This window comes from Peromyscus californicus, unplaced genomic scaffold (genome assembly GCF_007827085.1).
Source record: "Peromyscus californicus insignis strain IS unplaced genomic scaffold, ASM782708v3 Scaffold_10__1_contigs__length_136768540, whole genome shotgun sequence".
NCBI classification, from domain to species: domain Eukaryota; kingdom Metazoa; phylum Chordata; class Mammalia; order Rodentia; family Cricetidae; genus Peromyscus; species Peromyscus californicus.
Window position 1 is genome coordinate 120,220,333 of NW_026294391.1, and position 24,455 is coordinate 120,244,787.

A 24,455-nucleotide genomic window follows, 5' to 3' on the forward strand; every position below is an offset into this window, starting at 1 on the left:
TGTTTCCTCTTCTAGAAGCTATTAATTGCAAAAAGATACTTGGTTAGGGGTGTGACTTTGTGCCTACTTTCCCTTCTCTGTGCTAGAACTTTTGTTAGAATCTGTGCAGATCTTGTGTGTGTCGTCACAGTCTTTATGAGTTCATATGTGCATCAGTCCAGATATGTCTGGAAAATGCTGTTTCCTTGGACTCATCCGCCACTTCTGCCTCTTTCAATCTTTCTACCTCTTCTACTCCATAGTTCTCTGTGCCTTGAGGCAAGGGGTGTGATAAAATCATCCCATTTAGGACTAAGTACTCCAAAATCTCTCATTCTCTGCATGTTGTGCAGTTTAGGGTCTCTGTGTTAATTACCATCTACTGCAAGAAGTTTCTCTGATGAGAATTCAATGATGCACTGATCTATCGGTATATCAATATGTCCATGAGGAGTTATTTTATTGCTATTTTCATTTAACAGAATAATTGTAGTAGGTTTTCTCTTAGGGTCTATGACCTATCTAGTCTCAGGTTTTTGACTTCATTCATTCACAGTCAGGTATGGGTTCAGTCTCACGGAATAGACCTTAAATCCAATCAAAAAGAAAGATAACCTTTGTGTCACTATTGCACCAGTGGTTATATCCTGCAGGCAGGTCACTATTGTAGTTCATTAGGTTTGTAGCTGGTAAGGTTGATGATTATTTTTCTCCTCTGGTAGCTTGTATAGTACTTCTAGCACTATGAACACTAGTCACTATGAATGAAACTTCGAATTGAGCACCAGCCTAATTCTTCTATGTTCAATAATATAAGTACATACTGTCTTCAGCAATAAGATATTACCATCAGGTTGTGGTGGGTAACCAATAGCATTAGCAATAGCCTATAATGTTTGGGAGGCATGTCTCTGAGATCCCCTTGGCCAATGACTCAAAAAGATGTAACCCACTCCTAATACTGGGCGTTTTATTTGGTAGCCTGTAATGTCTAGCTGGGACATTTTCTCCTCCATTACATGATAACTCCATTTAAATCATAGATAGATAGATAGATAGATAGATAGATAGATAGATAGATAGATAGATATAGATATAGATATATGGAAATTTCTACGGTAGTAGGCTTCCATATGGCTTTTCAAAGGACATTTAGTGTTAGTTATCCCCCCCTGTATCTTCTCTTCTACCCTGCTCTTTCATCTCTTTTCCCATTCAATCCTCCTATTCTAATTTCCCCTTTATTCCTTTTGTAATACTATACCTATTTCCCCTTCCATAGACGCCCCCCCCCCCACCTCTGGTGCCTTTCCTACTACCTACCTTCTGTGCATATTCTGAATAAAACACACATATGCAAAGTTTAAAAGCTAACATCCACATATAAGAGAAAACATACAACAATATATGTCTTTTGGGGTCTGGATTTCCTTACTCCAATTATTTTTTCTAGCTCTGTCCATTTATCTATCTGTAAATTTTATAATTTCATTTTTCTTAACAGTTGAATGATATTCCATTGTATGAATGTGCCACATTTTCATCAGTTGAGGGACATCTCGGCTGTTTCTAGTTCTAGCTATTATGAATACAGCATCAGGGAACATGGATGAGCAGGTTTGAAGATTGGTTTCTTATGTAATGTTGAGTCTGACTTCAAATGGGCTTCATAGTCCAATTCTGCTGTATCTTTGGCTTATGATGCTGTGATCAGTGATTTTGACACAGAATGTGATATGCCAGATTCTGAGAGGCCCACTTCATTTTAGGTCTTAAAGTAGTAGTGTTGTGGTCAGCCAGGCAGGTGCATTGTAAAGAGCAGAATATATGGGGTGCCCTCTGTGATTAGTCCAGTAGTCTTATCAGCAATGTACATCTTGAAAGAGTTTAGTATCTTGTCAGCTTTGCTTATTAGTTTTGTTTTTGTGTTTGTTTGTTTGGTTGATTGGTTGGTTGCTGGTTTTTTGACTTGACACAAGCTATGGTCATCTGCAAAGAGGGAACCTAAATAAGAAAATGCCTCCACCTGATTTCCTATAGGCAAGTCTATGGAGGTACTTTCTTGATTAATGATTGATGTGGGATGGCCCATATGACTGGAGACAGTGCTACCCACTAGACAGGTGTTCCTGAGTTGTATAAAAAAAAAAAAAAAGAAAGCTATGGGGAGCAAGCTAGTAAGCACTGTTCTTCAATGGACTCTGCTTCAGTTCCTGCCTCCAGGTTTCTGCTCTGAGTTCCTGCCTTGACTTCCCTTGATGATTGACTATAGCCTGAAAGCCAGATGTACCCTTTACTCCCCTTTACTTTTGGTTATAGTCTATCAGAGCAATAGAAACATAACTAGGACATGAGTAATGTGCATGCTGAAAGGGTGCAGGAGCAACCTACACTGAGATTGCTGGTAGGGGCTGTGCCTGCAGTAATAATGTTATTTCTATCTATTATTGATATTATAATAATAGATATTCTATCTATTATTGAGTATATAAGAGTGGACTTTAGGCTTGTCCTACCCATGTTGATCATCAGCTGGCTTTGAGGTGGGTTGTTGTTCTCTCTGTTCTTAATTTGAATTAAATGCCATGGTTTGAGTGGAAGTAGGTCACATCTAAAGTAAGGTGCAATTTCTCTCACTTGGGCTGAGAGTGTAGTTCAGCAGCAAAACACCCACCCTATAGGCTCAAAATACCTCCTAGTGAGGAAAAGCAAACCATAGTAACACTGTGACCACAGAAAGAAAACAAGAAAAAGAAATAACAGCATCATTCAATTGAAAATAACTAGAACACCAGTAATAACAGAAAAGAAAGGGGCTAATACAATGGGAATAAACTAAAAGAACACATGAGTAAAAGTGAAATTATTAATAATAAAAATGGAAGGCAACAAAGAAAAAGGGAAAACATGAGTAACAAAAGAGATTAAATGTGTTTCAAGAATGAAAAATAATTAAATAAAATTAGAAAAAGAAAGAAAAATATGTCACCTAGGCAGTTTATTTGGGTCAGAGAAACGTCTTTTTGGCTTCTCTTTTTTGGAATCTATCACACATGGGGGCAGCAGAAGGTTGCTGGTGAGGCCTATTGCGATTCTCAGCTCCCACCAAACAGACTTGTTGGAAGACAAAACCCTGACTTCAGTTTCGCACCAGCTCTATGAGGGGTAGTGTGCTAAGCACACTTGCTCCGATGGCCCTCACACTGCAAATATAGGTGTACATCTGAATTGGAACTGCCAGTAGGCACAGGATATTCAGGGGCATGTGGGCTAGGCAGGTGTCCAGTTACTGCAAAAGATCTCTATGTGTGCACCAAAGAACAAATGCCCCCAGGATCTCTGATTTGTGATTGTTCCTTATTTCTAGGGCCTCAAAATAATTTCATCTGGAATGATAGGCCCGTTGTCAAGATGACTCCTCACTATAGAAATAAATGGATTTCTTCTCCAGTGCTGGCCTGCCATATCAAACCCACCCACTGGATTTCAGGTTTGTGGGAACAGTGTGTTTCTTCTGCAGCTGGGGCTGTTGCTCTGTTGTTTTTATCCAGGTTGCCTTAATGTACCCATTTACCAGGTATTTGTGGGATTGGACTTGACTTGTTCTTGTTGTTTTAGGACAAAGTCTCATTTGGCCTAGGTTGGCGATGAACTGGGTCAGGCTAAGGATGACCTTGAACCTCTTATCCTCCTGCTTCTACCTCTGGAGTGCTGAAGTTCCAGTCCTGTGTGTTACCACCTAGTATTATAAAGTTCTAGGAACTGAACCCAGAGCCTCTGACATACTAAGCTGGAACTATCGACTGAGCTATAGCCTCAGCTCCAGGTTTGGTTTGAACAGGTTTGAGGACTCTTTATACAGGCTTGGGGAAAGGCAGTTTTGCCCAGTGGATTTTATACTGAGCAATAGGCCTGGATTCCCTCCTGCCTTTGTCACTAACAAGTTGCATGATCAAGGCAGGTCACTTCATTGCCTTAGTTCTGCCTTTCTTCAGTCATGAAATGGACATAATTAGGCCTGTGCTGCTTAATGGGCAAGGTTCCTATTTAGATAACATATTTGTTCTCTCCAAGCCAGCACAGTGCCTTGCCTATAGTACGAGCACCAATCATTGCTTAGGGGATGAATAAATGGAAGTGTTTTGGACATGAGAAAGTATTCTATGAATGTAAGCTATGAATAATAATAAATTCAAAAGCCGGCTACTCCAGTCGCTTGGCCCTAATAGTAACTTGATTCAAACTGATTCCTTACAGAAAGGACCAAACCACCTTGATAGACCTTTGTTTTCGAATGTAAGAAAAGGACAACTTTCAGTGACCAGTCATGTCTACAAGATATCAAAAGAGGCAGCTAATTTGGTCGATTCATTGAAAAAGCAAAGCTAACAATATCAGGCATTGTGCATCAAAGGAAGCTAAGTGGCCCAGAGCCTTTTACATTGCTGCTCATTGGCTTGGCGTTATGTACACACAGCTATCCTTTCACTTTTAACAAAATGGCTTATTTTCATTTTTGAAATGGCAGCCACGTGGGAGCCCCTGCTTGCTGTAGAAAAGACAGGGAGAGGCCCAGCTGGTTGATAGCCACTGGGCTCCTTGAGCCTTCCTCTTTGCCTTGGCTGCTGTTGGGAGGCAGGAGTCTTAGGGTTTTTCAGTTCTTCTTTCGAATTAGTGCCCACAGACTCTACAGCTATGAACATGCAATTAGTCTTTGTTTGTGCACAAAAGGGAGCTTGACCCTTGCCCGTCTTTGATTGGCATGTACAACTCTTATAGCTACTTACCTAAGGCCCTCTCTAAGGAGTGCAGCGTCTTGTTCCTGCACCTGCCTTCAGCTTTTCTCTTTTGTGACTTGTTCCACATAATATTCGGACCAACTCGCAGCAAGATTGCAGGGAGGAAGGCGTCATGCAGGCACAGTAAGATTTCCTGTTTTTTTCAGGGAGGTGGGGGGGTGAGTGGGAAGGAGGGAGGGAAGGAGGTTTAAATCTATAATCTGAGTTTGGGGTAATTGCTGAGCCCCAAAACACTTAGCAGGAGCCCAAAGAACTATTTTTTTCTTAATAAACTAACACTTTGCTTGCTTTCAAAAGCAGACCTCCCCTGTCATAGAAAACAAGCTGAAAGCACAAAGCTTTACATCTCTTTCCCACCTCACCTGCTTTCTCCCCAACACAGAAACTTACTAGTTTTCTGAAAGACAATGGCTGTGAAAGACATGCAATTATTATAGTCAGAATTTTTTTTTTCCTCTAAAGCATGCTTTCTGAGAAGAGCATTTGCTAAGAGCCTGAATGAGTTAAATACTGTGGTGGTAGATTGGGTTTTCAAGAAATGTTTTTGAGGAGCTCATTTTATTTTTGAAACACTCTCATTTCCAATTACTCATACCTAAAATGTATCATGTTATATATTGAAATAACATCCATATCTAACACCCAAATCTGCAAAGAACAAGTAATTAATTATTCAAAATAACAATAGCTTCCCTTTTATAAATTACCATTTAGGTTTAGGCATGTTACTGGTTACTTTGTCATTTTGTTTGCTCTTTTTTTAAATGTAGTCTTTCATATTGTGGTTTGTTCCGTGTTTAATTCTCGAGAAAAACTGATGTTCAGAGACTCGGAGGACTTAACTATGTTCAGTTACTGAAAAGCAGAGGAAATAAAAACTCATCTGTTTGTTTTTTCATGGTACTGAGACTTTAATTTTTGAAATATGCACATTACAATTTACAGTCAAGAGTTTTTGTCCTTCAATGAAGTCGTCTTGGGAGCAAAGATGTGCCTTCCAGAGGTGGCTATCATTGTCTTTGGGAGGCTACTTCTGACCTGAGTCATGTATTCCATGGAAATATTTGTGTCACTCCATACTCATACTGTCTTGCTGACCATCTTTGACTTGCCTACCTCAGTCTAGTACCCTTTTATATGACCTGACTCTGAGATTTTAAAAAAGAAATCACCAAGTTCTGAGAAATAGTGTCCTACCAGTTCTAATGATGATATGAAAAGAACTCTTTCTTCCTAAAACAGATGTGACAGCATGATTTGCATAGGTGTATGAATTTTCAAAGTGACCATCTTACATGTGCCTTCCCAGCAATGGACTGCTAAGCTCTGCAGTATGGAGCAGGGCATGGGATGCTAACAGGGGTTAGCAACTTGGTCGTACTACACTTCCCATATTTGAATTCTGGCTCTACTACTTTATGAACAGTATACCTTTGAGAAAGTTATTTAACCTCTCTAATCTTAATTTTCTTTCCATAAAATGAGGATAATACCATCTACCCCCAAAGGGTTGCTATGTGAATTAAATAGTAATATGTTCAATACCCTAGGTATAAAATTAATGCTCAGTAAATGTAATTTCCTTTGTTCATCCCTCCTGTTTGATATTTGGTAAAGTTAAACCTTTCTTTTTGTAGTCATGATTCATCTCCAATGATTCATAGGTTTGCATTGAGAGGGCCCTTTAAAATGATTTTATTCAGTGGCTATCAAACTTCTTAACAGAACTTAGAGTTCAACAGAAAACATAAAACCTCAGGAACTTCAATCACTAAGGTAGAGGTATTGTAGTTGAGGTGGTGGATGAAAGGAGGTTATGGAAATCAAGCATTTCAGGACTCCCTTTGACCCCTTGGCTGAACTGTGTTGATATCACTGAATCTTACCTCTTTACTTTCCCAGTATGGGTAGCAAAGGATGTCCTAGCCAAACTTCAGTTTACCCTTAAATAAATGCTAAAACACCCACAATGTGGGACAGAAAGAGTCAGCCTACAGTCAGATTAGTCTACAGAGTGTGTTCTAGGGCTACAAAATCAAAAAAAGAAGGAGGAGGAGGAAGAGGAGGAGGAGGAGAAAGAAAGAAAGAAAGAAAGAAAGAAAGAAAGAAAGAAAGAAAGAAAGAAAGAAGAAAGAAAGAAAGAAAGAAAGAAGGAAGGAAGGAAGGAAGGAAGGAAGGAAGGAAGGAAAGGAAGGAAGGAAGGAAGGAAGAAAGGAAGAAAGAAAGGAAGAAAGAAAGAAAGAAGAAAAAATATTCAGAATGCATTGATTTATGTCATCCTGGCTGATGTGTTTTCCTAATTTCTTAAGCAAATAGAATCACTCTAACCCCCCTGTTGCCCACTTTCTCCTCCATTGTTTGAAGGAAAATGTAGGGGGGGGCATCTTTGACACCATTAATACCTCAAAACACAAACAATTTGAAAACTTTAGACTGGGTGGTGATGCACCTGTCTGATAAAAATGCAGAGGAACTGGTAAATTTTGAGAAACATCTTTTCTTTTAAGTCAGCTGGGGAAGCTAACATTAAGAACTTGTATCTAGAGTCACAGAAATACTATGCCTTACAAAGGGTATAATTAAAGGAAAATAATCTCAAAAGGCTTTGGAAAGAAATCTATTGGATCAAACTCAAGTGAGAGCAAACAACAGATGATAAGCAGGAAAATGTGAGACGTTCAGGCCAATCTGTCTCCTGCCTTTTGAGAGAGCATTATCATGTACTTGTGTTGGAGTAGCTCATTACCAAGGCCAGTAAGCTAGAAAGAAAATAGGGTCATCAGATGGGGTTGGACTGCCACATGTGCATATTCAAGCAGTTAGAGAAGTGTGTGTTAAACTTTCTATATTATACAAAAGCATACAAGATATACAGGAAAAGTTCTACTTTGTATTCTGTAAATAGGATATGTGGATTAATAATGAACATTAGTCCTTTATATGTGAATATGGTCCAAGACTGATATTAGAGATGAGGCTGGAAAGGCTTTTATTGGCTCTGAGGTCTGAAGAGGTTAACATTGGGGAAGTGAGTTTCACTATATTTGTCTTTGCAAAGATCAGTCCTTTTAGTTCACAATCAGTTTATATTCACTTTTTAACTGATAATAAAGAAAAGACAGTGCAGCGCTAATGATCGTTACAATCTCTCTTACAAGGCCAGCATAGCAGACTTCAAATTGTGGACCTGGGTAAACTCAGGCTGGTGCACCTTTCCCCTTGATCAAGCAAAACTTTGAGGCCTTTCAGCCCTGTGAAACACCAAGTCACAAGGAATCACATGATGACAATTCTGTGCAAATAAAGCTTGCCGCGTTCATTTGAAGAGAGGGGCTTGTTTGTAACACTTTTGCATGAGCAAAGTTTCTAATGCTGATGAGAAAGAGCAGACAAATTTTTTGAAGGCAGCTATGAAAATCATAGCACACTTGGTTAATGCTTATTTCTGGAAGACTTGTGATAGTTAAGTGGGGAAAGGCAGCACAACATTTTACTTGTATAAAACTTTTAAAATATTAACCAATCATTTGTCCACAAGATCTTCTCTAAGATTCCTAGGTGAATTTCCCCACAGAAGTCTATATTTCAGTAATGTTCCATTCTCTCTAGATTTATGGCAATAAATATGAAGAGAAATTATAAAGCTGGGTGAGAAGGGGCTGGGTTACATTGTTTTAATGAAATACAATTTTATTGGGTTGGGTTCCATGTGAACATGTGACCTCCTAAACCTTTATCTTACATCATGTCAGCTACTTTTTTCATTGTTGTGACAAAAAACAACTTTAGAAAGGGCTTGTTTTGGCACAGAGTTTGAGGATACAATTCATCATGGTGGCAAGAGTATGAGGCAGCTGGTCATATAGCACCCACAATTGGGAAGCAGAGAGATATGAATGTTAGCTTGATTTTTTCTTTTTATTCAGTCTGAGCCCCCAGTCCATGCTATCCACATTCAGGATGGGTGGATGGGTGTTACCTATTCATTTTTATACAGGGTCTCACTATGTAGTTCTAGCTGTCTAGAACTCAGTATATTGACTACAGTGGCCTTGAACTCACAAAGATCCACCTGCCTCTGCCTCTGCCTCCTTAAGAGCTCTTAGATCAAAGGCTCACCATGCTTAGCTTCCTGCTCATTTAAACCTCTCTGGAAACATCCTCATAGAAATACCAGAGATGTGTTTCCACATTTATTCTAAATCCCATCAGGTTGACAAGATCAACCACGATTTTGTGTGTGTGTGCATGAATGTGTGTATGTGTGTGTGTGTAGCTGGATGTTTCTTGGGGCCTGCCATGTCCCCGCAGTCCCATGGCCCACTTACAGAATAATCACTCAGAAGCTTATATTAATTATAACTGCTTGGCCATTAGCTCAGGCTTATTACTGACTAGCTCTTACACTTAACCCATAATTCTTATCTATGTTTAGCCATGTGGGTTGGTACCTTTTCTCAGTTCTGCCTTGTCATCTTGCTTCCTCTGTGTCTGGCTGGCAACTCCTGACTCAGTTCTTCCTCTTCCCACAGGAAGAGGTTACCCCACCCATACTTCCTGCCTGGCTACGGGCCAATCCACATTTTATTTAACAACCAATCGGAGCAACACATATTCACAGCATACAGAATGCCATCCCACAGCACGTGTGTGTTAAAAATAATTTTTTTAGACTAAGATATCATTTATGGTTTATGATTATTTTTATAACAAATTTGCCATTTTGGTTCTTTTCCAGAAATCTGGTCTCCTTGGAGCACTGTGGAGGTCCATAAAGGTTTCCGAGTGAGATCTGAGCTTGCTTTACCCAGCAGGGCTGCATTAGAAGATAGCCATGTGTGTGGTTACCAGGTGATTGGAAAGGGTCTGCACTTGGCTGTGCTAAGAGGAGGTCTTTTGCTCCACTCCTTGGCATTCCTGTAAATAGTTCTTTAGAAGAGACAAGAGGGGCCAGTGAATAATGATCCAGGCCTTCCCAAGGCTATCCTGTGTTTCTATCCCCTCTATCCTTCTATCTAATATCTCTTATCCCTTACTTCTCAAGAGTACCCTGCCATAAAATGTGGGAGCCAGTCTCCCAGCTGGGCTCCCACAGAGCACCAATGGTTCTCATTTGCAGTGTGGCTTCACGTTGGTGTATTGCATTAGTTTGGAGTTTGGTTGTAAGTAATTTGTTACTACTACTAAGGACCTGAAATTTGTTAATGCTGCCTGTGTTAGTAAATTATACCTGATTCAAGTTCATTCTTAGGATAATGTTGCTCTCATTCACTTGCATCCTTGTGTGTTTGGGAGAGAACAAGAGGCACATTTGTATAACTTCTGGGAGCTGGCCCTTTATGTAAGCATCATCTGTCATATGCATTAGCTGATACTAGAGGATAGACATGCTATTCCATTGTTTCTATGAGAAATTCAAATGTGAATGTGGAAGCCCACAGAGGCTATCTAGTGAGACCTTCCTCGGGGTCAGAGAAACTCAGCTTGCTTTACCCAGCAGGGTTGCATAAGGAGATGATTTGCCCACAGACATGTTTACCAGGTGTTTGGAGGGGTCAACACTTGACTGTATTGTGTGCTTTGATCTTGCAAGGGGGAGGTCTTTTGCCTGTCCCCTTGGTATATTGTAAAAAGCCCTTTTGAACAAATCTCTGGGCAACTGGGTATTGACCCAGGGCCCTCCCAAAACTATCCTGTGTCTCTGTCTTTCTTATCTCTTTCTTTCTATCTAATATTTCCTTATTCCTCTCTCCTCCACCCAAGAACACTTTGAAATGTGGGAGCATGTTAGAACTGGACTCCAGCAGATTCCCACATGTGAATAAGAATCCACTTCCAAGATGGGCAGTTTTCCCCAATAGAGTGCTGAATTGCTGTAGCTATTCACTTAGTCAGTTGTTCAGGGAACACTTATTGGGTCCGTTTTAGGTATTTGTAAGTACTACTTCACATGAAAGAGAACTTGTACCTACTACATTTTGAAGTTAAGTTAGATCTTAGGTTTAGTGGAGGGTACAGCATGCGCAAAGATGGGTGCAAAAAAAAGTTTTTAATAGAAGAAAAAATCCAGTGTCTGAAAGCCAGAGGATTTAAATAGGTCTTAGTATATGCAGTTATATTTACAATAATTATAACTCTGAAACACCTTTATTGTTATTGTTGGGGGGTACATGTGGGGCGATCTTAGAACATCTTTATGGAATTGGTTATCCCCTTTCACCTTTAAGTGGATTCTCGGAATTGGATTTAGGTCATTAGACTTTTGAGTCAAGTTATTTAACTGCTGAGCCATTTAGCTAGCCTAAGATGTGCCTATTTTTGTTTCTACTTTTTTATATAATTTGATTTAATTTTACATATCAGCCATGGATTCCCCTGTCCTCCCTCCTCCCGCTTTCCCCCAGTCCATCCCCCATTCCCATCTCCTCCAGGGAAAGGACCCCCCTGGGGATTCAGCTCAACCTAGTAGATTCAGTCCAGGCAGGTCCAGTCCCCTCCTCCCAGGCTGAGCAAAGTGTCCCTGCCTAGGCCCTAGGTTCCAAACAATCAGCTCATGCACTAAGGACAGGTCCTGGTCCCACTGCCTGCGGGCCTCCAAAACACTTCAAGCTAATCAACTGTCTCACTTATCCAGAGGGCCTGATCCAGTTGGGGGCTCCTCAGCCATTGGTTCATAGTTCATGTGTTTCCACTAGTTTGGCTATTTGTCCCTGTGCTTTTTCCAATCTTGGTCTCAACAATTCTCACTCATACAATCCCTCCTCTTTCTCGCCAATTGGACTCCGGGAGCTCCACCTGGCCGTGGATCTCTGCATCCACTTCCATCAGTCATTGGATGAGATTTCTAGCACGACAGTTAGGGTGTTTGGCCATCCTATCACCAGAGTAGGTCAGTTCGGGCTGTCTCTCGACCATTGCCACAATAGACTTATTGTGGAGGTATCTTTGTGGATTTCTGGGGACCTCTCTAGCACTCTGCTTCTTCCTATTCCCATGGGGTCTTCATTTATCATGGTCTCTTTTTCCTTGTTCTCCTTCTCTGTTCTTGATCTCGCTGGGATCTCCCACTCCCCTAAGCTCTCTTTCCCTCGACCCTTGCCCCCCCTCACATCCAGTCACCCTGAACACACCTGATCTTGTCTGTTTCTACTTTTATAATACATATAAATCTATCATAGTATGTACTCAAAAACTTCAACCCAACATATCTGAATGTGAATTTCTATCATATGGAAAAGCTTGCAATAGTCTCTGTGTAATATTTTTTTACCACAGACCTCCATCTCTTACATGGAGTGCTGTTTTTTACACACTTAAAAAATACTTGACGTCTGTAGCTGGAGATTTCTCCAGTCCCACCAGGGCCTGCAGGCACTCAGACCCAAGTAAACACACAGAGACTTATATTACTTATAAACTGTATGGCCATGGCAGGCTTCTTGTTATCTAATTCTTATATCTTAAATTAACCCATTTTTATTAATCTATAAGTTGCCACATGGCTTGTGGCTTACCGGTACTTTACATCTTATTTCTCATGGTGGCAGCCACTGACAGAGTCTCCTGACTCAGCCTTCTTCTTCCCAGCATTCTCCTCTCTGCTTATCCTGCCTATACTATACTTCCTGCCTGGCTACTGGCCAATCAGCATTTTATTTATCAATCAACCAGAGCAATCAACATTCACAGCATATAGAAAGACATCCCACTGCAGACATCTAATTCCTACCCAAAACTTCCTCATTTAAAAAATAAGATTTAGCATTCACAAGATAGCTCAGCAGGAAAGAGTGTTCCTGCCATGCCTAACAACCTGAGTTAGATCACTGGAACCCACATGATGAAGGAAATAACACACTCCCAATGGTTGTCCTCTGGTATCCACATGTGCACTGTGGCACACATGTGCATGAACACACACACACACATACACACACAAAGTAAATAAATGTAAAAATAACTGAAGTGTAAAAATCTAGTGGATTTTAGTTAACCAGTAAAGTTGGGCATATGTCACCATATCCAATTCCTGAAAAGCCATTTTCATCAGTCCAAAAAGAAAGTCTTGCACTCATTGGTGGTATACTTCTTTCCCTACCCTGTGGGAAAACACTAATCTATTTTTTGTCTCTATAAATTAATCTGTTCTGAATATTTCATATAAAGGGAATCATGTGATAAGGAGCCTTTATGTACAACTTATTTCTCTTAGCAAAGTGTTTTCAAGGTGCAAAGTACTACTTTTTTGTTGCTCAATTATAACCCATTATGTACAAATTAGCATGTTTCATTTATCAGTTTGTGGACACTGAAGTTGCATCTGTATTTTGGCCACCATAAAAAGTATTCTGTTATGGGCATTCATGTATAATTTTTTGCATGGATGTATATTTTCATTCTCTTGAATATATACTAGAAGATATATATTAATGTGATAACTCCATGTTTAATATTTTGAATCTTCCAAATTGTTTTCAAATGGGTAGCATTGTATAATCCTACTAGAAATATATAATAGTTCCTTTTCTTGACATTTTCACAGCACATTATTCCTTTAAAAAATAGCCTTCCTAATAAGTGTGAAATGGTGCTTTATTGTGTGTGTGTGTGTGTGTGTGTGTGTGTGTGTGTGTGTGTGTGTGTGTGTTTGTATATTGTCTTGGGTATTGAACCCAGGGCCTTGTACATGCTAGGCAAATGTTATACCACTGAGATAGATATATTACTGCCCCTCTGCCCATTTTGAAAGAGGCTAAACTATCTATGTAGCCCAAGCTGCCCTTGAATTCAAAATCCTCTTGCTTCTACATTCTTTTTTTTTTTAAAGCTGAGTATCAAACCCAGGGCCTTGCGCTTGCTAGGTTGCTTCTACATTCTTAGTGCTAGGATTATAGGAGTACACCACCAAGCTTTGGCTCATAGTGGTTTTGGCTAACATTTTCCTAATAACTAATGCTGTTAAACTTTTTCATGTGTTTGTTGACTAGTTATGTGTCTTTTTTTTTAAAGTGTTGTCTACCTTAAGGTTTCTATTGGTGCAATAAAACATCATAACCAAAAGCAACATGGAGAGGAAAGGTTTTATTTCAGCTTATAACTCTCAAGTCACATTCTTTTGCTAAAGGAAGTCAGGATAGTAACTCAAGGGAGGAGCCTGGAGGTAGGAATTGAAGCAGAGGCCATAGAAGAACACTGCTTACTGATTTGTTCTCTATGGCTTTTTTAGTCTGCTTCCTTATAGCTCCCAGAAGCAACAACCCAGAGGGGGCACTGCCCACAGGGAGCTGTGCCCTCCCACATCAATCATCAATCAAGAAAATTCCCTATAGATGTTGTGTGATAATTTGTATTCTGACAAAGCTTGCCTGGAGATCAGAGGGCAGAGCTAGCCACTAGTTAACCATAGAGGCCAGGCAGTTGTGGCTCACACCTTTAATCCCAGTACTTGGGAGGAGGAAGCAGGAAGATCAGGAGTTCAAGGCCACCCTGGGCTACCAGCCTAAAAGAGAAACAGAACCAGGCAGTGATGGTGCACACCTTTAATCCCAGCACTAGGGGGGTGGAGACAAGATCTGCCCCCATTCATTCTGAGGATTCCTACAGATAAGAAGTCTCTGGTGGGTGGCTGCTCTGCTTCTCTGATCTTTCAGCTTTCACCCTCGATATTGATATCTGAATCCGGATTTTTATTGTTAAGACTAATTAGGATTGAGTTTCATATAGCTTTGTATACAGGCCAATCCTATAGAGGCATTTTCTTAGTTTGATGCCTTCTTCCAAGATGAAGCTGACATAAAAACAAGTCAGCATAAATGTCTAATCAGATTTTTTTTGCCTACTTTTTATTTGTGTCTTTTGAGGTTGTTTGTTTTTGCTCTTTGGGGGGCCCACCACCCAGCTCCCAAATAAATCACTCACAGAGGCTTATTCTTAATTATGATTGCCTGGCCTTAGCTTGGTTTAGTTTCTAGCCAGCTTTCCTGAACTTAAATTATCCTGTCTATTTTTGCCTCCGGGCTTTTCTCATTCTCTTCTGTAAATCTTACTCCTACTCTGTGGCTTGCTGTGTAGCTGGGTGGCTGACCCCTGGGTCCTCCTCCTCCTCTGGCTAATACTTCCTTTCATTCCTCCATCTCTTTTCTTCTCCCTTTCCCCTGATTTCTTCTTCTATATATTCTCTCTGCCTGCCAGCCCCACCTACCCTTGCTATTGGCTGTTCAGCTCTATATTAGACTGTCAGGTGTTTTAGACAGGCACAGTAACACAGCTTCACAGCGTCAAACAAATGCAACATAAACAAAAGTAACACACCTTAAAATAATATTCTACAACAGTCCTTTGTCTTTGTTGTTGAATTGAGTTATAAAACTTCTTTATAGGTTCTGAATATGAGCTCCTTATCAGACACAGAAGCTTCTGTTCTGTGGGTTGTTCTTCCAATTTCTTTATGGTGTCCTTTGAATCACTGAAGTGTTTAATTATAACAAGGTTGAATTTAGCTACTTTTTCCTTAGTTCTATTTTAAATAAAAGAATAACCTATGAAAATAGCCACTGGCCCTTGGGGTCTACTAAGGGTTAATAGCTGGAAAGTCTGAATTATCTTTAATTCTATTGCTGGATTTAGATAATGTTTTAGAATTAGATGATCATTATCTAGTTGCTTATAGTTCCATTGTTAATATAGTATGTATAGGGGCCTAGTTTTTAATGCCTTAAGATTACAGGACTAGAGTGGAAACCTGATGGCTGAAGAAGGGCAAGGACATTTTGCTGTATGTAAAATCAGATTTGAACTGAAGGATTGATTTCTAACTCACTGATTGAACCTTTGACCTTGATTTGAATCAAATTTTCCATTTGAAAATAAATCAGACTTCCATTAACAAGAGTCTAGCCAACATCTGGAAATCGCTGGAGTAGTTAAAACTGGAGTACTATTTAAGAACCAAGAGAAAGGTATTGGTAACTCCTCCCTGATGCCTACACAATAATAAAACAAATTTCAAGAGCCTCCTCTTGAGGCTCTCTGTACATCTGAGTACTTTGCTCCTAGAATATTCCACTCACAGAATTCAAAGGAATCTTGGAAGTCATGTAATCTAAGCTTCCACTCCTTTTTCAAATCTACTCTCCCACAATGAATATTTGTGGCAAAGAAAATGCTAGAAAGAACTATGAGAGATAGATGGCTTAAGGATATTAAGCCTGTTTAAGGAAGGACAGACACTAATGGAAGGGAAAGAGATGAAGTGTGTTGGGGCTTGAGAGAGAACAAAATAAATAGGGTTTGCAAAGCCTAAAGAAAAAGGCTAGATTTTGAGATTTCCTTGTACAAAAAGACATTTATATTACTAGATTTCTTCCAGTTACACTTAACCATTTCCTTCTCTGGGGTTCTGTCTCATAGAGTGTTCTCTTCTGTCACTAATAACTGTCTTACCAAAGTGGTTATCTGTGGATATACCCCTGTGTCCTTCTACACAAGTAGATCCTGAAGAAAAAAAATACATGACCTCCTTTATTTGTGTAGCCCTTCTGGTGTTCAACACTTGGGACCCTTCGGTAGTAATATTGTGAAATACCTATAAATATGGGCCATGGGATTAGTAAGGTTTAGTCTTGGCCTCACAACTCCAAGACTGGAAATTCCAATGCCCTCAGGGAAGCATATTTATTGTCAACTTACTAGGCTCTAGAATCACCTAGGTAATGATCCTATAGGCCTTCCTGGGAAGGAATTTTTAATTCAGTTTAACGGAGATGAGACCCTCCTGTGAATGAGGGCAGTGCTGTTCTACGGGCTAGGGGCCTGAACTGAACAAGAAGGAGAACCAAAACTGAGAATTCATCTCTTTTTGCTTCCTGATTAGGTGCAATGTGACCAAGTGCCTGACACTATTACAGCCAGGTCTTCCCTGCAGTGACAGACTAGACTCTTAAATTGTGAACCCAAATAAAATCTTCTTTAAGTTGCTTTACTTGGACTCTTTGTCACAGCAATGATAAAAGTAACCAAGTTTCTTGAGCCTTAGTGACTTCCTATGTGAGGTAGGTAGAGCTACTAGCTCTCCTTTCACCCAGTTGGAAGTATGAGAGCATATTACAATGTTTGGTGCTTGGCAAATGATAGCAACTGAGATTTAGATGAGCAGGCCTCAAGAAAATGCTTATTGGGATTAATCCCATAGGGCAGGGAGAAGAGTCTTGAACCTACTGGAGGCACTACCCCCGCTCTCTGTTGCTGGTGGTGCTTCAGTTGTATTTCATTTCAAAGCCTCATAGTGGTTCCTTTGTGATTATAGTATAAACAGACTATAGAAAACCTAATAGTATATTGCTCTGTGATAATGTGGACATATTTGATTGCATTCATCTGTCCTTCAATACAAGGTAACAGATCAAGTTTCACCAGTGTGGTACTTCAGTTGCTGTGTGGGGTGGAGCATATAGAACTCATACTCAAGATTCAGGAAGCAAACTTGCACACCCTGTTCTCTTCCAGAGCCTAACCTATGACAACTTTGCCTATAGAGATCTTTAGGTGGGTCTCTGCAGACAAAAAGACAGACTTCTTTGCTATTGGTAATCACGATCATAATCATAAGTATTTTAATGGATTATTTCTCCACCCTGTCTATTCTTAGCTAGGTATTAGGGGTAAGTGATTGAAAGAAAGTCTTGTTCTGGAAGAGTATGTGACTCATAGGAGGCCAGAGAATACAAGACAGTATTGAAAGTGTAATTGTATAGGAAGTACATAGGTGTCATGATCGACAGAAGTTGGATGCCATTCTCTTGAGAGTTTTCTGTAAGTTTCCTAGAAAACATGCTCCATGCCTAAGTTTTAAAAAAGGAACAAAATTATCATCCAAAAGCTAACCAGGGGAGTTTCAACTCAATGGAAGGTAATAACATGAGCAAGGGCAGGAGGTGGGAGATGAATTTGCTTGGAGTAGAAGATGTGAGAAGAGAAGCACAATGAGATGAAGTTAACAATAGCAGGTCACAAAAACATAACATTTACTGTGGGTTGGCCATTCACAGTAACTTAGGACAGAGGAAGTAATTTTGTTGGCTAAAATTTAATAGAATACATTTCATACAATAGATAATATGTTGGATGGTTTTACATAGTATCTGTTACTGCCTGGTTTCAAATCTAGCAAGTAAAGTTCAGAAAGATTTATGTAATTGGTCCTAGGAGACATAGTTAGAGCTAGACTTTGAAACTAGAAACTTTTTTTTTATCACAAGGCTATACAAAGGCAGCAGTTTTGTTTCAGTGCCTCTTGGGTAGACTACATCATAGTCAAAAATAATCTCCTATTAGGCAAAATAATCTAGATGCTAATTCAGCCCTCTGGAAGTCAGTTGGAATAAGTTGGGTTATAACAAATGGATGCATGCCAAAAAGACCATGAAGCTAGCCAAGTGGTGACCAGTGGCTCTCACTGGAGAAGAACCTACCTGTACAAGAAGAAAAAACTTTCAGAAAAGCTTTGAGGTAGAAGCTCCATATTCATGAGAATATATGATAAATTCCTTTCTTGCCAAAGTACACAGAGAAACACAAATCAGGTTCTAATATTAGTAGGGAATCTCTTTATCAGCTCATCCTTCCTTCTAGCCCATCAAGAGCCAACTCCTCCCTGATATGCCTTGCTCCACTTAACCTAGGGTGCATCTATCTGTGTTCTCCTGGGACTTGGGAGGACAGTTCCATGACTCTGGTTATGCCCCAGGTCTTCACCTTCATTTACATATACATCTGGGGTCTAGCTCTGACTCTGACACTGATTTGTTGTGTGGCTTTTAGGCAAGTCCCTTAATCTCTAAAAAATTTACTTTGGTCATCTATCCTGTAGAGATATCAGTGCTCACCTTGCCTACTTAAACAGATGGAAACAATAAAATATGGCAATATGAAGGCTAGGGCTTTGGGAAAGCAAAAAAAGAAATAAATATAAAAGGTAATTATTATTCTCTGTCCTTTTGCTTTTATTGCCTACAGTGGCATTTCTAAACCCATTAAGAGCAAGAATAAAGTCTATACCTTACCTTTTGGGAACTTAAGAATATGAATCTTTTGGCTCCAGTGAGCTTTTGCAGAAAGAGAGAGGGATGCTCTTTTGTTTCTGGCAGCTTCTTTATTAGGCCTCAGCAGCTGCTTATTTCTTTCATATTATTATAATTTCATTTTGTCTAAATTCTGGAGAGTCTTTGCCTCCCTTCTTTTGAGAACAGTAGCTCTTGGTTGTTGTCAGAACTCTTACATACTTACTGAGAAGCAAAGGCCCCAAGCAGGCTTGGGCAGACTCCTTTCACTCCTGTGGGCAAAGGCACTAAGGACAGTAATTGACAATTGACGGGGTGGGAAAAGACTTTGTAAACTGAGGACAAGTGTACAATTCACAGCACACAGGCTGACCTCCTCACCTGGGCAGCTTCTGAGGACACCTGCCTTGGATCATTAAAGCTTCTTGCCCAATTTTCATAGTATGACTGCCTCCACTCGTGGAAATGAACAAAGCCAAGCATTTACTGACTGGAGTGCAGAGATGAATACAATTTGCCTCTTCGTCCAGGCCAGGCCCAGACAGCTGCTCATGCAAAGGGATTTCAAATGAACGTGTTTCTATTTAGAACGTGTATGTTTTGATTGAATTTGAAGAAAAGCATGAGGTGGCTCCCCCTTTGGAAAACAAATTAATTATGTACTCCTGTGTTGTCTGATGGTTGGAAGCCAGACATGTCCACAACAGCACTTCATGGAAAGAATTTTCTTCCCTGATAAACGTGGGACTCTTCTGTAGGACAACAGCTGGTGTTTTTGCAAAGTCACATGGCTGCTGGCACAAAAGGATCTTTTAGGGAAAGTTGGAACAATAGAAATATTCTTTTTATATTTGATGCAGCTACTCTATGATTTTTTTGTTGTTATTTTCTTCATTTTGGACGGTGCATTCAGTTTTCCCTGGAGCACTTTGGAGCTTGGATAAAGGCTCGAGGAGGGTGATTTGCTGTTGAGTGTGCAGTTAAAATGGTTTCAGGGAGGCAAGAGCTGGTAGACCAAGTGACAACCCCAGTTATTGGACTGAACCATTTGCATTTCCATTCAGGTCATGCTGTCTCAGCCAAGCTGTTGACTTAGCGCTGTTGTGACTTGGGTGGCTTTGACTCTTCCATTCAGGCTTTAGAAACATCATTGAGTTAACAGGCCACACACTAATTCACCCTTCTCCCTCCCTACTCTTCAGCTCCTTTGTGTTAGATAAGGAGGCCTTTCCCTGGTACAAAAAGGTAGTGAGCCTAAGGTTCCATGAGCAATGTGCCCCTTATACCACCCCCAATTTGGTCTTTGTGTGAGGCAGCTTTTGTTTCCCTCTAAGAATTAAAAGTTAATTGATACCTCAAATGGATGTTGGTTACAATGCATTTCACCATCCAATGCAGTCCTGCATCCCATTAGATTAACCCTCTTCTGCAGTTCATTGTAAATAAACATCCCACAACAAAAAAGCTTACCCACCTGAAGCGTTGTATTCACTTGGATTCTGTAGTGAAGCTAAAATTCTATGACAATGTCACTGGGTAAATTAATTTAGATTAATGACTCTTGGAGCCCTGTTTTCCTTTGCCTTTTCTATTTGTCACAGACTGCTGAACAAGTATTTACAAATGTCTGAATGTATCAGCCTATCCATCTCAACCCTAGAACTTTACTGTGATGCTGCAAATTCTTCCAGATGAATCCAAAGCTACATCCCAAGGTGGTAATATAGTATTGATGGACTGAAAATTCATGTGATTCTTGTGATGAGAATTTATTTTCAAAGAAGAGAATTGTAACTTTTTTCTAACCATGGAAGGAAAAACATTCCATGGGGTCAACTGAAAGCTCAACTTAATTAAGTTGAGAAATAAAGAATACACTCAAGTTAGACTTTTATTGTCATCCAGAGGTGCAGAGGAGATGTTTGAATGATCTGACATGTTTTGGCAGATTTGGATTACAATAATATGTTCTTGAATTTGAAGCTTAAAAGGATATCAGTTGTTCTTGATGCTAACCTTTTCAGTTAGCTAGTTTCTATTACATTTCAGGCATGGCCACACAACGAGAATAATATTTGTTCCTTTAGAAGAATATTTTCTTTTTCTCTGTAGGTCAAGTTTAGTTCAGCAATATGGTGGTGTGCCCCATACTTCTTGCAATATCATGATAATAAGATTTATACATGTAAATTGATGTTACTAGTCATATGAGAAGTGCATGCCAAAGTCACAATGAGAGATTACTGTTCACTTACTAGGATAACCTTTTCTTAAAGACTGGCTAGGGATGTAATGCCTGCCTGCCATGTGTAAGACCCCAGGTTCAACACCTAGAACTATAAAATGTCAAGAAATAGGAAGTCTTGGCCATGATGTAGAAACGTTGAACACTTCTTACACAGATATGGGTTCTGTAAAATGCTACAGTCACTTTCAAATGAGTCAGGCAGTTCTTCAAAGTTTGAAACACAGTGTTAACCTTGACTTAGTGTAATCTTTAGGGATCTATGATAGCTTACTTGGCATCAACTCCAAAACAGGTAACCCGTTCCCAGAGCTGGGGTTTTTATTTGCTATCTTGTGGTGCCTAGTAAGGAAATTGTGGCCCTATTTAGGGTAACTCCATTTTAAGTGTGTGTGTGTGTGTGTGTGTGTGTGTGTGTGTGCGTGTGTGTGTGTGTGTTTAGGAAGTTTCTGCAATAGTAAGTTTCCATATGATTTTTTCAAAATGTTTTCAGTGTTAGTTATCCCTTCCCTCCTCTACCCTGAAATCTTGTCCCTCTCCCCATTTAACCTTCTCTGTATACCCTTTAACCCTTTATATGCACTCATCTCTCTTCCCTTGAAATCCACTTCCATGTCCCCTTTAATAATTTCCTGACCTCTATAGGTATTCCAGATGGAATACACATATTTAGAGATTCAAAGCTAACACAAAAGAAAACATTTGGCATTTTTCTTTCTAGGTTTGGGTTCCCTCTTTCAGAATAATTGTTTCTAGCTCCATCTATTAACCTATAAATTTCATAATCAGAATATTTCTTGCATCTACTCCTTTTGGATGTTATTTCTTCTTTTTGTTCTAGGGCTTTCAGGCATGCCATTAGCCATACTACTAATATGAGATCTCTCTTATTTTTTATGTAGGCATTTAGTGCTATGAACTTGCCTCTCAGAACTGCCTTCATTGTGTCCCATATGTTTGGGTATAATGTGTTTTCACTTTATTTAATTCTAAAAAGTTTTTAATTTCCTTCTTAATTTCTGTCTTGACCAGTTTTTTATTCAGTGATACATTGTTCAGTTTCCATGAGTTTGGGTACTATCTGTTGTCATTGATATCCAGCTTTAATGCATGGCTGTCAGATAGCATATTGGATGTTATTTCAATTTTCTTATATCTGTAGAGACTTTCTTTGTGTCCAAGTATGTGGTCAGTTTTAGAGAAAGTTTCATGAGGTGCTGAAAATAAAGTAAATTGTTTTGAATTTGGATGAAATGTTCTGTAAATATATTAGGACCATTTGGTTTTTGACATCAGTTAGATCCAATACTTCTCTGTTTAGTTTTTGTCTGGATCACCTATTGGTGAGAGTGAGGAATTGAAGTCTCCTACTATTAGTGTGTGTGAGTCAGTATGTGATTTAAGCTGTAGTAGAGTTTCTTTTATGAACTTGGATGTACTTATGTTTGGTGCATAAATATTTAGAATTCCAATATCCTCTTGGTGGATTGTTGTTTGTTTTAACTCTTTTTTTGGGGGGGGCGAGGTGGGGCTCCATCCAGCTCCCAAATAAATCACACACAGAGGCTTATTCTTATTTTTCCCCCTTTGGTTTTTCAAGACAAGGTTTCTCTGTGTAGTTTTGGTGCCTGTCCCAGATCTCACTCTGTAGACCAGGCTGGCCTTGAACTCACAGAGATCAGCCTGGCCCTGTCTCCCAAGTGCTGGGATTAAAGATATGCGCCACCACTGTTGGGCTCAGAAGCTTGTTCTTAATTAGGAATGCCTGGCCTTAGCTTGGCTTTTTTCTTGCCAGCTTTTTTTTTTAACTTTAATTACCCTGTCTATCTTTTGCCTCTGGGCTTTTCCCATTCTCTTACTTCTGTAAATCTTACTCCATGGCTTGCTGTACAGCTGGGTGGCTGGCCCCTGGGTCCTCCTCCTTCTCTGGCTACTTCTTCTCTTCCTTCATCTATTTTCTTCCCTCTCTCAGATTTCTCCTTCTATATATTCTTTCTGTCTGCCAGCCTTGCCTATCCTTTTTCCTACCTCACTATTGACCACTCAGTTCTTTATTAGACCATCAGATGTTTTAGATAAGCATAGTAACACAGCTTCACAGAGTTAAACAAATGCAACATAACAAAATAATATTCCACTATATTGGTTTTTTCCTTTGAGTATGTAGTGTCCTTCCCTATCTCTTCTGATTAGTTTTGGTTGGAAATCTGTTTTGTCAGATACTAAAATAGCTATATCTACTGTGAGATGGTCTTTCTATATGCTATGAATATGTGTCACTACCATTGGTTAATAAAGAAGCTGCTCTGGCCTATGTCAAGACAGCTTATAGCCAGGTGGGAAATCTAAGCAAAGATACATAGAGAAGGACAGAGTCAGAGGAGATGCTAGCCAGTCACCCAAGAAGCAAGATGCCAGCAAACCAGTAATGCCACGGCCATATGGCAATACATAGATTAATAGAAATGGTTTAATTTAAGAGGTAACAGCTAACTAGCAAGAAGCCTGAGCCATAGACAAACAGTTTGTAATATAAGCCTCAGTGGGTTTATTTGGAACTGAGTGGCTGTGGGACACTGGAAAACTTCTGGCTACATACACATGCTTGCTTCTTGGATCCATTTGCTTGGAATACCCTTTTCCATCCTTTTACCCTGAGGTGATGTCTATTGTTAATAGTAAGATATGTTTTGGATCCTATTTTCTAATCTAATCTGATAGTCTGTGTCTTTTTTGGGTGAATTGAGACCCTTAATATTAAGAGTTACCAATGAGCAGTATTTATTGATTCCTGTAATTTTGTTGGTATGGTATGGGCTTTTTTTCTCACTCTTTTGGTTTACTATTCTGGGACTGTATATTCCTTGTGTTTTCTTGGATGTGGTTAACGTCTTCAAACTGACATTTTCCATATAGTGCCTTCTGTAGAACTGGTTTGGTATATAGATACTGCTTAAATTTGATTTTATAGTGGAATGTTTTTCTTTCTCCATCTATTGTGATTGATAGTTTTGTAGGGTATAGTAGTCTGGGTTGGCATCTGTGGTATCTTAGAGTTTGCAAAACATCAATCTAGCCACTTCTGACTTTTAGAGTCTCCACTGAGAACTCAGACGTTATTCTAAGGGGTCTGCCATTATATTTTACTTGATTGTTTTTCCTTGAAGCTATTAATATTTTTTCTTTTTGGTACATTAGTATTTTGATTATTATGCATCATGGGGAATTTCTTTTATGGTCATGTCTATTTTGCATTCTGTATGTGTTTCATACCTTGATAGAGAATCTCCTTCTTTAGGTTAGGGAAATTTTCTTCTATGATTTTGTTGAAAATATCTTTCTGTGCCTTTGCCCTGGGTTTCTTCTCCTTCCTCT